This window comes from Ambystoma mexicanum, chromosome 4p (assembly GCF_040938575.1).
Source record: "Ambystoma mexicanum isolate Mex_15411 chromosome 4p, UKY_AmexF1_1, whole genome shotgun sequence".
Taxonomy (NCBI): Eukaryota; Metazoa; Chordata; class Amphibia; order Caudata; family Ambystomatidae; genus Ambystoma; species Ambystoma mexicanum.
Window position 1 is genome coordinate 1,282,580,249 of NC_090927.1, and position 15,948 is coordinate 1,282,596,196.

At 43.8% G+C, this 15,948-nt stretch overlaps 1 protein-coding gene across 1 annotated transcript in view; it reads left to right on the top strand.

The window, feature by feature from the left end:
- Window positions 1-15,948, top strand: part of LOC138453804 (zinc finger protein 11-like) — a 2,054,811-nt gene that overhangs the window by 1,778,605 nt on the left and 260,258 nt on the right. The window lies entirely within an intron of this gene.

Sequence of the window (15,948 nt, forward strand, 5' to 3'; positions counted from 1 at the left end):
GCGGGCCGGCGCTCGGCAGGCCTGTAAGACGCTGCTCGGCCTCCAGGCCGCGTGGGCCGTTTGTTACCAAAAGGCCGATTTTGCCCTAGTTTTCGTAGGATGGTAGCTGGAGCGAGCAGATAGTCAGGGATCGGGGATAGGGTTTGCAATATCACCGGGAACAGCAAGGATTGTTCAGGATTGATGCAGTGCTGAGCGGGAGCCTTGACCAAGGCGGCCATCTTGGTTGGCCCTCTAGCGCCCTCTCCTGTTCTGAGCGTTTTTTTGTTGTTGGTTGAATCAGGTTAATTTTCCCATAGTGCTGGTGCCTTCTCTTCCAAATTCTGCTGCTGACACAAATATTCCAAACAACGCTATGCCTGTATGGATGGTTACATGGCACGCATCTTTCTGTCCATCTTGTTGTGTATAACTGCCTTCCAGGATGCTTTTTGGCGGCATGTTCTGCTTCTTAAATGTCTTTTATGGGTGCTCAGAAAACCATATGTGCTGTTTGGCTGCCACTTACCTTGATTTCATTACAGGCTACTTGCTGGTCCCTCCGCTGCGCCTCACCTTTCCTCATGGCTCTCGATAGTTGCAGGTGCAGCCTCCATTCTTTGCTACCTCGGGCCTCCCATAGTTTCTCCCTCAATAGTTTCCCATTGGCGGTTTCCCAAATCAAATCTCTTCGGCGACCCTCACCCTCCACCACTCCAAAATGGTGCCTGTGCTCCTTGTGCCGTTGTAGCGGAGCCTGCCTCATGCTCCATTTGGTCGAAACCGTAGATTCCTGTCTCTTCCAAGGCTGAAGTTTACACCTCTGCTCTCTACACTCTGGTTACATCTCCCCAGATTTTCCTCTGATATCAAGGATGACCGATTGGAGCTTGCCACCATGCAGATCCTTAGTGGGACATGTCCGTCTAGTCCGCTATCTTCGCTCCACCCCCATTTGGAATTCATATTAATGACTTGTATGAATAGCATTTCAGTTACCTATTAATGAATTATATCATAGGCTTGGTTTGAATTTGCTAGTGATGTAGTCTCCCTCCTTTTACCTAACAAATCACCCTCCCTTGTCTTTTCTAACCCACTGAGGAAAAGAATATTGTCTGCAGAATTGATTAGCCTGTAAAATTAAATGTTATTTAGAAACTAGATTTTTAATGTTGATAGTAATCTGGGAGTTATTTATGAAGTTATATTTACACTACATATTACAAATTCCACCTGCTATTCTTGGTTGTATTTTTCAATTGGCAATTCTGGTCTGTTACTATTACAAATAAATGTATGTTAAAAATGTCAATAAAAACCAAAAATGGGACGGGCTGCTTTCTCTGCGCCACTATGGGATACCTTTTAGGAATCGTAAAGACTCTGTGTCAAATTGAAGGAATTTGCCCTTCTCCACAAGGGGGAGATCCTTCCTGTGAGGCTAGAGAGGTGAGCCCGCTCCGCAACACACTCCCTAGGAGTCGCAGCAAGCAGGACCTCACCGGGAGATATTCCCCTTTGGGGACAAGGACTCCTGTTTCTGTGAGGAATTCCCTACATCAGAAAACATGCTGGCATATATGGGACTGTCAAACTATAACATCTATCAAAACCCAGACAAGGAAGAAGCTAACAGATGGTATTATTTGGAAGGAAATAAATAGTCTCTTTAAGCCGAAGTAACCAATGCACTGAGACGAGTGGATTGAAATATGAAGACCCACTGGACGAGTAACAAGAGAAGAAGTTGTTGCCAAGCAGGAGAGGTCCCTGGTTACATAACACCGAGAGGAGGTATATCTGCAACGGGACACAGAGCCCACGAGATACAAACATGCTGGGAGGTAGTGAGGAGAACGCTGACAAGCCATCATAGCCGTGAGGCTGAGAAGGAACAAGCTGTGTGGGGCTTACGAAGCAGGGAGCCTGAAAAGGTGCAAGCCGAGGGATGCTTGAGATGTGTTGGCGTGACCACAGGAGACGTGTGATGGAGAACGGGCCCATACAACAGCACTGATACCGCCAGTGGGAAGTTGCAGCAAGCTGCGTTGCTCCCTGTTACCCGACCGAGTCGCAGAGCGGATGAAGGAAGAGTAAATGTGAGACACGCTGAGGAAGCGGAACGGCCGTGCAGTGGAGAAGTGAAGCCTGAAAGAAGCCCAGAGAGGTTTTCCGATAACAATGAAGGTAACTGGAAACCCAGGTAGGTACGGGAAGATCCCGAAAGAACATTATTTTAACTGGCTAACTCGTCTCAGTGATGCAGAGAAAACCTTGAGAGGAAATTGAACTTTAACAGTCTGAGAATGAAAACAATACAATTCCCAGAAGGTGAGGCTAATGGAAATGTGAATTCCTTGATAACCCAGAACTGTACGAATATAAGGATATGTGAGAAAACGTATCTTGGAAAAGAGGAAACAAAGTGAGAAAAGCAGACCATCAATATTCATCAACGTGAAATTATCTCAATAAAAGAGGGACAGACATAATAGGGAAACCTAAAGGATTAAGTCATAAAGGGAATATATCTCTACCATGCTAAACAGAGGGAATCAATTTTGTAGCAAAAGGAGACGAATGGGAAGTAAGAAAGTGAGAATATGAAGAGTGGAATGCTCGAATAGCCTTGAAGATGAATCAACCTGAATTAAGGACTCTTTGGCCCAAAGTGGGAAACAAGTGGGTCAATTCGAGAAAAGAACTGTATGAACTTATAGTGACAAAAAATTCTGTAAATATCATCTATTAAAAAGATATGTGTGGAAAGCACCAAGCAGGAGAAGGGAGTCATTCTCTTTTGTTTTATTGAATTAGTGATAGGGTCAGCTAGGTAGTGTTTGTACTGTGGACATTTTCTTTCGGACCTTGAGAGTGATGGCTGATGAGTACCTTAGTTATTCTTTTTGGGTAGGGAATCCCCAATAACTATAGGGTTAGCTAGGCCTTTACATTTATTATTTAATAAAATCGGAAGTAACAATGTCCTTAAAGAGTCAGCATCCTCCTTCTGATACTACTACAATTCATAAGCCAGCACACATATAAACAGAGCTACAATCTTGGTAAGGCTTTCGGTAAGCCTGGTTGGGAGAGAAACCAAGTCCAAAACATAGCAAAAAGTTAGGGGGGGCCTACCTCATTGGCTAAAATGTGGAATTTCTAATCTAACAGTGGTGATGAGACCCCTTAGAACCTCAGACGGATGTATTCCAGTACTTCTGTTATTCATGCTGAAAAAGCTATATAATAGTATTGGGAAGACACCTGGTCACTTAAGACCCAACTCAACGCATCACTTGGCCAGTCTTTTTTTTTTTAATTTAATGCCCACATTCTGTCTCTCAACCGCCCCTGCAGATTGAGGGTGATGTGAACAGTTCAGACCATGTTGTATTTGAAAGGCCATCCATAGTCCTCTCAGTGATTGGCAGGTGAAATGTTTTCCCTGTTCATTAGTTCTATAATGCTCAGAGGCACTCTGAATCTGGGCACACATTCTCTGATCAATAATTTTACTTATGTTTTGCTGTCACCCTTGTGGCATGGACACGCCTCAAACCACCATGAAAGTGTCCACTAAGACCAATATGTATTCACCAAACAAACAACGAAGCAACCTAAGTGCGAGCTTCCATAACAATAATTGTACCAGCCAATAGCAGCAGTGCTAGAAACCAGTGAGTGACCCTAGTCCAATGGTCAGACCAAATGTATACAAAGAGGGGTTTCTATCCCTGACCACTGCACGCATGGCAACGTGTGAACTAGGATAATTTCAATGCAGCAATGCCAAGTTAATCATTAAATGTGATTAAGTGCATGAAACTCAAGAAATGCTAATTTCTGAAAAAACACCAATGGAGAAATAAGTACTAAAAATGTAATCCTGTAAGAACTTGGAAACATGGATTTGACCAGTGGGTCTTCATCAGTGCAAACACATATTAAATAAGTACTCTGATCTCACTTAGAATGGAATGTCCACTGCTGCAGTTGCAGGCGCTCACAGAAATCAAGGCTGAAACATCTCTGTGACTGGATATTGGTGGATGGGCCCATGGCTGAGAGTGCACCCCTGGGAAGGCTCAGTCGTACCCACATTGTGCTGCTAACGTATGAGAAAGTCTATTGCAAACCAGTTGTTATTGAAGGAGTTGATAATATCCTCTTTCCTATATAAGGTAGTCCGCTGTAAATGAGAGCGAAGGACAACAATCCTTTCGCGACTAGGCAAACAGTTTGATTCCACCAAAATGAATCCGGGTGCAGATGTCAACCCAACATGGACCAAGAGCTCTATTCTAACTATGGGCCAGTGTCTTGTACTTTATCTTGTAATGCGTGGAGTGTTAAGTTCTAGACCTTTTTCATTTGTATTAATATGTACTTAGCCTGAAAAGCTGAAATAGATGCAACTCTAGGGACAGGCCACCATAAAGCGTTTTCTTTAGATTCACCATCACAAAGGGATTCATAAGCAGTTTACGTACTGATGGATATTTGTGTGGCAACATAATGGCATCCAGAAAGGCAGAAAAATAAGCTCAGTCTTTTTTTGAGGAACCTGATGATGAAGCAAATACCTCTGCTTCCAGAGATGGTCAAAATCATGAGCAACCTCAAAATCATACGGGCAATCCGTGTATATTGAATAAATTATGTTGGTTGGCTAATTTTACATTACCTAATCAGAGCCACCATTTCAGCAACTCGAGCAGAATACGCAATGGGTAGTCAGGCACTTTCTTCCACAGTCTGGGTTGAATAGTTGTGTATCCAGCAACTGATTTCCCATTACTTACTGTCAGACACTTGATCCATCAGCAAAGTAAATCAAGTTGGCGTTGTGTGTGGGGACATATAGAACTCTGTTTATTGATTTTAATTATGAGTACATAACAACATTAAACAACCAGCAAGGTCACATGATATACATTCAGCAATATAAATGGCGAATTGTTTCCCGGCAGTTCAAGGGTAACACAGGGGGAGCAAGGGGCCAGTCTCTCTGGCGTGGGCATCTGAAGCGTTGAGGAAGATCGTGGGCTGCCCGGGCCTCCTCCACAAGGAATCATCACGAGCCCTCCCATTTCCTCCAAACTTTCTGAAATTGAAGTGTTATTGTTGAATTCTTACAATATCTCCCAGACACAGTGCCCCATTTTGAATCCAACATTCTAGTTACTTAGTTCGTTAGGTGGCAAATCCCATAACTGTATGGCATTGCAGATGAACTTGCACAACCAAGAAAAATAATCTTCTAAAGAAAAAACAAAAAGGGAAAGATGTTTTTTTCTTTTAAGAAAAGAGCTTGCATAGTGTGCAGAACTACAACCATATGCGGGAACTAAATATGAGACACTTGCATTCCTATACTGGCAATACGACTGCTGCAACTGGCCTGAGACCAGCAGGAAAACCTGCAGCGTTCAGGTCTAGAGCGGCACTTTATTGCAAGCGGGTAATGCTTTTCATAATGTTTGTGTTAGAACTGCTGGTTCAAATTCATTTAGTTCATGACAAAAGAAAATACATTTCTTGTTGCAACCTGGCAAACCTAACGAAGGTGCATTTAAGGGTTCACGTTTAACTATAGTGAATGCATGCTTGTTCTTCCATACACTATGGCAGTGGCTCTGGTGTTTATTTTGTTAGTTCTTGCAAGGGTTTGAGCCGTGCTGCATACCCCAACAACTATTGTTGTCCATATCCTGCCATACAAAGATATGTGCGCATCTGTGCAACAGTGGTGGCCAGGGCACCTTTGGTATTGGGTTGGTGACGGTGACGGTGGTGGTGGTGAACAGGCTGTGTTCCGCAACAATGTCATGCTTGAGTAATGAAGTCTGTCTGTTCAATTTCTGTTTGGTATTATTCTTGGCATTAGCCCCGAAAGGCTACAGAATATCCAATGTATCTTGTTTATAAGCATTGTAAGATGGTGTGGCCAATAGAAGATCATCAATGTACTGTACCAATACAGATTCTCCCGGAAATGTTTTGTCATCTAAATCATTTTTTCTAAAACTGTGAGAACAAGGTGGGGGACTCTGTAAACCACTATTAAAGCCTTGGCCAAGTGTGACCAGGGATATACAAAAAGCCAAATGGACTCTGGCTGTCAGGGTGCCCCATAATGGTAAAGAATGTGAAGTAGAATTCTACAACAATTAACCAAATGGCTCAAGGCGGAACATCTGATAATGTAGTTGCAGAATTCAGGACTAATGGGAAATATCATAGCAATCCTGAATTTACTGCTCAGAGGTCCTGTACAAAGCAATATGTATTCTTACCAGGTTTCCTTACTGGGAGGCAAAAAGCCAATTTGTTGGGACTATTATTCCCAGTGGGGCACTTCATTCTTCTGCTAAAGGACATAACTGATCCTGTGGGATTCCTGGAAGTCGTTTGGCGGTGGACCACTCTTATTAAGTTGGGGGCCTCGATTGTGAATGTATTAAATGGTGCACCTTCTTGTAGCTTGTACTGCCACATATGACGGAAACTTTGAACGGCAGTGGAAAGGATTGATGTGGTTTTAGGGTCGGCTGCCCCCCATTCCATTAACTGCGTTCGGAGTGTAGGCGGGTGGGAGGGGACCCTCAATGATGTCAACTGGACTACTGAGTACAGTAGTGCTGGAACTGGTATTGGGGGCCTGGTTGGTACTGGGGGAGAGGGTGGTAGGTGAAAGGTCTGGGCAGATTGGGTTTGGTTGGCTGTCTGGGGTCATTTTCATGGGGTGAATGGAGTAGTCTGCAGGTCAAACATTGCACAACCCTCCCCGCTCCCCTTAAGGTCCGCCGCAGTGAGAAACCTGAGGGTATTCTCATTCCTGTTCTCCATGGATCCTCTGTGCAGTTGACCAGGGAAAGGCCATTGCATTTGGACCCCGAGCCTAGGGGTGGACAAGCGAGGGAGGATCACCTGGGTGGAGGGTCTGTGGGAACTAGGTGTGGGAAGCCCTTGAGAGAGACATGGTATCCCCCCTTCCCTAATAAAGACCAACCAACCCATCTCCCGTCTTTATGGGATATTACAGACCAACTCACCTAGACTATTCACATATGACCACTAAAAGTAGTGGAACGAGGAAGAAGCAACTAAGAGCAGTGAAGACTAGTTGCTTTCACCACTTAGGTACTTGGACGAAGAAGAGACCTGCTGAGGGCAATCGAGGTCAGGCATGTCCCTTTAATGATGGTAAGGCAGGGCTAATTGTGAATTCACACCTGCAGTCTGTTAAAAGGCTGCATGCATATAGAAAGCCCCACCTAAAGAGTGTGAGGGGAGGAAGAATGGTGACCGAAGCAACAGCAGTGATTTTGCAGCAGCAGAGGGGCCAAGAAGTACAGTGAGGTGCTGTTCGTGAACGACACGCTTTTGGTTCATGTAGAAGGGCCTGTGAGTAGGGGCTCCATGGAACAGACAACAGTGAAAGGGGAGCCATGCTGGAAGGCTGCCCCTATTTCGACTATTCAAGGTGCTCGTCCACCTGAGGCCAGAAGCAGACCCAGGAGTGCCTGCAGTGCAGGAGGTGGAGCCCTGAAGCGTACTCGAGAAGACCGGAAGATCTGTGCTGCCAGCTTCAAAGCAACTAGTGAGTTTCTATACAGACGGAGATCTGGTATGCAAGTGTTTGATGCTGCGCACACGTATTTTTTGTTACGGAGTGGTCGCATGGATTGCAAGACACGTTGTCGAAGGTCTCTGCATAGAATCCTTATGAACCAATGAACATTAAAACTTAACTCATGAAAGCCGAATGAATACTTTTACGGAGAATTTGCATGCAAAGGAAAGTGTGTTATCGAAAGTCTCCGAAAGATGAGAACAATTTAAAGGCACATGGCAGTTAGAATACTTCTTGAACTGAATGAGAATATTCATACCCTAAAATCTACCTCAATTTTGAATGCTGCATTGTAAACCAAATCGGATGAGAGTAACCAAGTTACTTAACTTAAAAACTATGCATCCTATGGAGATGCCGAATCACAGAGAACCTTTCATTTCTAAAACTGCAGCATTTTGAATACTGCATTAGAAGAAAACCTTTACTTAAGTAAAAGCCAAGAGAAGGTAAGCTTGCTCAACATAAGGATAATAATTTCAAAAGTGAAATAACGTTTACATTGTCAACAATTTTCAACTATATTATTTCTGCAAATTCATTACATACAAATATAAAAAGGCACACAAATGATGAACTACACAATGAATACAGAGACCTATGAACCCAATGGGTATTATTTACCAAAGTGAAGGGAACTTTGGGAAATGAACTTTACAGAGGAGAATTTAATTGATTTCTTAATTGCAACTAAAACCTTTTTGTGATATAACGACAAGCAACATACAGAGGGCCCCAGTGTGATGCAGAACATTGAAGAAAACAGGAAACGCCCTCAAATACATAATTGGAGTTGGAATTATTTATTTGTCTTGAGGACGGAGTCTCAGGATATTTTGTGTTTTGAACTGTGCTTTGAAACTTGTGGAAGGGAACCCCGGTGTATTGCTCAAACATATATTCTTTTGGATCACATGGCAATCTTAAGACTTGTTATGAGAACTGCTTTATGCTTGGGCAAGAGGGGCTGAAAGAACATTACAAACTGAATCAACTGTTGAACTTTATGGTGAACACTATTCTGTTGGTTGCTGACATCCGTACATGTTGTATAAGATTAGTTTTGAGGGCAAGCATATGTTTTAGACACAGACAGACTCCTAAATTGAACTTATTAACTTTGACTTTCCTTAGTTTTGGTTTATTGGGGAAATTCCACCATAGTGTAGTGCAAGATAGGTTTTTTTTCCATCCTGACATTTAGTTTGAAAGAGTTTCTTACTCCAAGATGACCTCACACCGCGCAGATCATTTATTAGCAGAGTATAAATGCAATCTTCCTCGTACCAATCAAAGTAAACGTGCCATTTATTTTGCCACGTTAATCTTTGTAAGATTCAATAGCTGTCTTTAAGTGAGCAGTTTTTTTTATGTCAACGCTACCTTCAAGCCGGAGTTGCTTATGCCATTTTCCCTGTACATTTGTATACGTTTTGCTGTTATATTGTGCATGCATAGAGTCTGCTTCCGTGCCTTTAGGTGGTGTGGGAACATCTTTGGTCCTGTCCCCATTCCTTTGACTAGTGTTGCTAAACGTTTTGCTTAGCTGCATTCCAAGAATCCTGACATTCATCTACTTCTCTTTGCACATTCACAGAAAACAACTCCACTTAGCACTGAGTAGGGGAAATGTAAGGCATTTAACAAAACAAGGAGAACTCTGCTAAACTGTCCTGAGATAGGATAAGAAATCATTAATTATTTAAAACTTGGCAGATGTGGAATTAATAGGAAAAAAAAAGATCATAGGTTGCTGGGCTCCCCCAAATTCCCCTTGCGTTAGAGACCTGCAAGGGAACATTCTCACAGAATCTAGACCCCGCGGTGGTTTCCAGACCAAGACAACATCCATGCATAAAATTCTGGGGTTCATGGTCATACCCACCAGCTCATCCCCCAACCTCTAGTCTAACATTGCAGACTAGCTGACCTTTTTTTATTATATGGACTAACTGAAGTTATTCCGATTGACTGCATGCACTGGACTAAGAAAGTGTTGTGTTTTACTGTGTAATTTCTCGATACCATGCGCATATGCCTTTCTATTCCAGACCTGACCTGTCACGACTCTTAAAGTACAGGACTGACCCCCTCCCAACGCAGTCTGTGTCTATATTGTTGCAGTGCGAAAACATATGTCCTAGACCCAAAGGAGAAACTCCACTTAGGGCCTGATTCATGGAAGGGTTTTATAATGGCAAACTCCCATAGGAAAACATTCCATGAATCAGGCCCTGAGTCTGTTTTCCTCCATTTACCCCGGTACAGATTTGAAAAGTTTCTTACCTGTGTAAGGATGGCATGGTATCAACCGTAAGACAGCCACAAGAGACAACAGTTCAAGGGTGTTTATTGAACTTCAGTTAGATTTGAAAAATGCCTATCTAATCCTAAATCTAAAGATGGGAGCAAGCTAAGACCATCAAATAATAATAATAACGCAGTCGTCCGAGTGGTGTCTTGTCAAAATAAAAGGGCCTACACAAATAAACCTATTGCTAAACCTTCCTTCTAAATACAGTAGTGTGGGAAACAATGTTATGCAAAAGAAAAGTGTTCAAGAAATGATATGTCGGGATATTCAAGCCGTTGGATTCCCTTTCCCACATTTTCAGCACGGGATCAGGCGGCACACTCAAGCTTAGCACAGTCTCTGGCTTCTCTATCACAAGGGTGCAGTTCAAAACTCCAACATCATGGCTTTCTATGCCAAATTCCCTTTGCCTTTCAAAGTTCTTCTTTCAGAGGGCTTGATGCAACAAACATATAATAAAGTTCCTTTCCTTTTCAGGATTCTCCTATGCACAACTTTCCTAGGTGATTTACTGTTCACCTCGGATCCCCCTCATCTGGCTCAGATTCACCTTAACACATAGTTCTCAGGATTTTCACGTATCCAATTTCTCAGATGATTCACGGTTCACCCTGGAAGTCCTTCTGCCGGGCTCAGATCCGTTCTAACACAAAATCTTCAATCAGTCTCCCTCTGCCGTGCCTGGACCAATGTATCTATTGTAACACAAACCTGCTTTAGCACAAAACTTTCAATTGATCTCCCTCTGACATACTTGGACCAACTTTATCTATTTTGCCATCAACTTTCTTTACTGTATCAACATCGAAGGCTTTTGATTGTACACAGGATTTTTCTTTACCCGTTTCAGGACCACTTCGATTCACAATCCTTTGCCACTCTCTCACTTTTGTCAACTCTCTGCTGGACACCTTACGGAGATCTTTGATTGAGCATGCATGCACTGCCGGACCACTCTGTCAAAGGTATTGTATATGTTGGTTTCAAAGTTCACTCATCTGCAGTACAACTTTACTCGCGTTGGTTATCACGCACGTTTCATACATTGTTCGTTCCAGCACTCACCATACAATGTTGCCGCTTGCAACCTTGGCTTCAACACATACTGGTTTTGTATCGGTCTCCTCAACTCACCGGCTGTGTTGATTTCACTGACGCTGCTTTGTTGTTGGAGTCAAGGACAGTACCACGGCAGCTGCCGATTCTCCCCGCCTTGATTATCGATGCGGGAAGGCCCTGGGTACCTCTGACACACAATGCAGATTCCACAGCCTTGTTTCCTAGTCTTATGCTTTCTATTCTTGAGGATACATGAAAGTAATGGTTCCTTGTCAAAAAGGTCAAGGGAGCTTCCTCCCTTGTGATCCCCTTCGGTTTCGCCGTCTTTCTCCTCGTTTTAAACTGCCATCTTGGAACTGCTGTTTCCTCGTGTGCTTTTCCTCACTCAGAGTGTGTTCTCATGCTCCTCATTTTATCTGTGTAGGGAAGTGCAATGGAAGTCAGGTGTGCGTGATGGGCAGTAATTGGCTGACCCTGCCTGACCAGTGCATCGGGAACACGTCAGGGTGTTAGTCTGTTTTCTCTCATAGCGGGCTGTCTGTGAGAAAGTGTTTGTGTTGTCAAAAGGTGGGGGGGGTTGCATTCCTAAGTATCCTGCCTGGTAAAATGGCGGTAAAGGTGTTACAGGGAAGGGGAAACCATGTCTCACCATCTGGCGTCCCACTCCCCAAAGACCCCTCACTCAGGTGATCCTCCTTCACTGGCCCACCCCCCAGTAACTGGATCCAAAAGCGATGGCCGTGTCCTGGCCACCTGGATGACAGATGGGTACTAGTGGGTGAGACACCTTCTGGTTTCTCACATCCGTCTGTTGTGGTGCCTCTGAGTTTAGAGGAAGGTAGGCTGGAAGTCTGTCATGTCCTTTGGGGAATGTTAGCAATCTGAGTGACAAAATTCACACAGCAAATTAGGATATACATCGAGAGATTGTCAATTTATAACATTGCAATGCAAAAAACTACAGCATGACCCCCATCTAAACTAAAACTGGCACAACAAACCTGGATCTTTTTAAGGTTTCAAGGTTTGAGAAGTTGATGGTCCTGAGAAGCTGCATACTCTGGCTTCAGGGAGCGTACTCTTGCATGTTCATTGATGGTGTCTATTGCACCTGACCATCACGCGCACCTGACCATCACGCACACCTGACCCTTTCAACGGTCTACATTGCCATGTTTTTGTCACAGTGATAGGGTAATCCTATTTGCAAATGCTAGTACCTGCAATGCTTGCCCTGAACTACTTGAGTCTGGGGCTCACCTCCCAAATTCAGCACCTGCATCATAGTGCCATCAGTCATAGCAAATCCTCATATCAGTCTCACACACTGTTATTTCGGCTTAAATTTTTAAAATTAACTCATTTGGCTAAACCATTCCTTTTCCCCACAACACCTAGGGAAGGGTTACGTTGCAGGGCTTGCCCCAGTATATGTTTCACAGTGATGGTTTTCCAGAAGACCATGCAGCGCTGGAATTGTCTGACCAGACTAAGGCAAGAATAATGACAACAACATGCACAAAGATGTGTGCTTGGGCACTTATAAATGGCCTTGGCACTGCAAGTTGTAGTTTTTACACCACGCCCATCACAGACGTAATGGTCTCTGAACAAGTTTGTCCTAGCTGCTGACAGCCCAGTAGTTTGACATTTAGAAGGGGGAATAGAGACACTGAACTCTCGTATTTTATACTTCTTGGCTCTTCCTCAGGAATCTTTATTTAAAAATGACATGTGGCTAACTAATAGTGGAGGGAGGCTGTGGCACCTCCAACTAGCTCTCTACCATTGCTTTCAGCTGCATCTTACTTGGCTTTTTGTATGCTTTTTGTGTGCACTGTAGTATTATTGATGCTGGGGAAGCACTGCGCAGGAGAGGGGAGGGGGAAACTGTTAACCCACCTCTTAAATTAGTGTACCTATATCCCACTAGGCCACAGTTTCTTGGGGCGTCATATTGGCAAGGGAAGGGTGGCCAACTCTTTCTGATCCACTCATGTCCAGGACTACTTTCCCTCTGTTTTGCCCCTCGCACCCACACTGTCCAGATTTTGCGCAACATGGTCCAGATTTAATGTGTCCACTCTTGCAATTTCTAATTCACAATTAAAATTTGATTATCACCCATAGTCCTGGTTTAATTTCATGTTTCTGTGTTCTTCAGTGTCCCTCCTTTGCCCCTGTTTTCTGCAGTGGTGGCTCCTGCACCCATTGCTGCCCATGCCCCACAACCATTCATCTGCAGAGGCCTTGCACATCACTGTTCAAGCAAAGCCGGAAAACAATCATGGTGCTGTTGCTATTATGCAGTCTCCTCTTTCACATTCCCTCAGACAAACCATCATGGGTCACCTAGCCTCAGGATCCTACTGGTCGGATCTTCTCTATTCTTCCACTTCAATGCGCATAAGTTTGCCAGTAGGTACATTTCTCCAACTACAGCCATAGCAGTGGCAACAGGAGTTTAATGGATGCTATTCCTTCCAAAATAAATGCGTCCACAGTGAGAAACCTGAGGGCGTCCTCACTTCTTTTCTCCCAGTATCCTCCTTCCAGGTGGCCTGAGAAAGGCCACTGTTTTGGATCCTTACCCTAGGGTTGAATATGCGAGGGAGTATCATCTGGGCAGAGGAGACTTGGGGAGAGGACATCTTTAGGTGAGACATGGTATCCCCCATTTCCTTTTCACAATGAACCCTCTATCCCTCAAGACTTATAGGCTATTGTCAGTCCTTTCCCTGTTCTTCCCCAAAATATTCCCTAAGAAACACCCGTTTGCTACTGGGACGAGGAAGAGAACAACTAGAGCAATACATCCTCATTTTATTAATGCAGACACGTACCAACATCAGCTGGGTACTGAGACGTGGAGGAGGACAGCAAGAGTAAGGCCAGACTACCCTTTCCGCAGTGAACGCTCTTGTCTTTTTTTAAACAATCATGGTGGCGGGAATTTCAAAGCTTAAAATCCAAAATCAAGATGGAAATGGAGTCCGCTGTGGAAGAGCCACAAACTGCTGGGTGAAAGCAGACCTCTCTAGTGCATTGGTGTGGCAAGTGGAGCGCTTGAGACCCTTTGGAAGATGCTGATTTTATGCAACGGGAAGCAAAAATGAAGGATGCTGGATGCCGGTGGCGAACCGCAAGAGAGAGACCGGTGTGACAGAGCAACGTGATCGTGTGAGTCCTGAGCTGCTGGAGGAGCATCGCTGGATGAGCGCCGCCACCGAGAGCTGTTGGCAAAAGACTCAGGGTACTGCACTGGAAAGAGTGCACTCGTGGTGGCAGAGGACCTTGCAGAAAAGCTGTAAGCTCCAACCCGTGAGTGTAACCTGAAGGGGGAACACCGGGCTGGCGGGCGAACATGCGAAACAAGTAATGAACATTGACTCGAACGGAAGCACGCACTGCTATGAATACAATTTGAGCAAAAGCAAATATTAGTACTTTTGCATACCGATCAGAGTGAAAGCAAGTTTGAGCACTTTGAATATAGATCAGAGTGAAAGATTGATTGTGAATCTGCCTACAAGCATTGACAAAAAGCCAAGAGAAATCAAAGGAACTGTATTACTGTATTTCAGTGAAAGAAAATATAGGTGTATTTTTTTTTTATAAACACCAAACAGAGTGAAAGCAAGTTTTGAGCACTCTTGAATATTGAGTGGAGTGAACGTTTGTGAATCTGGCTGATAGAACGAAGGACCCTATATGAGAAAACGAGCATTGGCGACAGCCAAAATATAAGGAACTGTATTACCTGAGAAACCATTATTGGCCCAAGCCAAGAGAATACAAAGAATTGTATGGTCTGAGAATCCACGCATTGGCCAAAGACAAGAGAATTTAAAGTACCTGTGTGTTATGAGAAAACCCAAATTGGCAAGAGTCATGAGAATGCAAGAGAATGTAACAGTGCATGGTGGATAATCAAGCCACGGAACATTGTTCAGAAAGTGTGACACAGTTAAATAAAAGCAAGCATCACTGTCAAGTTGAAGTGGTGGCCTAGTGGTGATGAAAAAACAGCAAAGAAGGGGTATCGGTTGCTTGACCTGTAATGGGTGGACTGTGTGGTCCGACAACTGCGCCTAGACCGAGTGCCCCCTGTATTGAAAAGCCACTGAAAGCCCCCATAAGGAAGCTTGTGTTTAAACCACAACTTTTATGTGTATCAGTGAAAAGTAAGTCAAGAAACGCAACTACTTATGTGAACTAGTAAAAAGTAACAATAACTGTGAAGGGCTGGGAAGTATCCCAAGGAATTGTGGTGTTTTGATGGGCTGGAAGATTTGAACTCTTTGAGGCAGGAACCCCTGTCCCTTATGAATTATTTGGAACTTGGAGAAGGGAAAGCGGATCACAAGCCAATAACTGGAAAGAGCTTAGAAATGTATTTTTGAACACTACTTATTTTGATGTTGACATCCCTACACATTCTATACAGTTAGATGTGAGGGTAAGTATAGATTTTGGACACTGACCGACATTTGCTTTGGACTTCCTGACACAGACTACCCTTAGTGTTCTTTAGGTAGGGAAATCCCACCTTAGAATAGGGCAAGTTGTGCCGTACTCCATCCTGCCTTTTTAGTTAATGCACGTTTGTGGACCAAACCATGAACCCATTGTCTGTGTCTACTTCACAATGCCTTCACACAACCCAGGAGGGCTTCTTACACATTTTCATACACTAATCTTCTGAACTGATCTTGACCAAGTTTGCCTCCAGAAATCTGAAGCAACAATTTATCCGGGGGTCCCCAGAACAGCTTGCATTCTGGGGGGAAAGTATCGGGTGAGCTTTGCTGAGGAAAAGCCTTTTGTCTTTTTCCACTGATGACCTCCACAGATTTTTCACCTTAAATCAGTATAGGATCAATTGATTATGCGTGAATGTAGCGTTATTTCTGCTGGACAATTACTATGAATGTAACCTAATTCCTTTCATTAC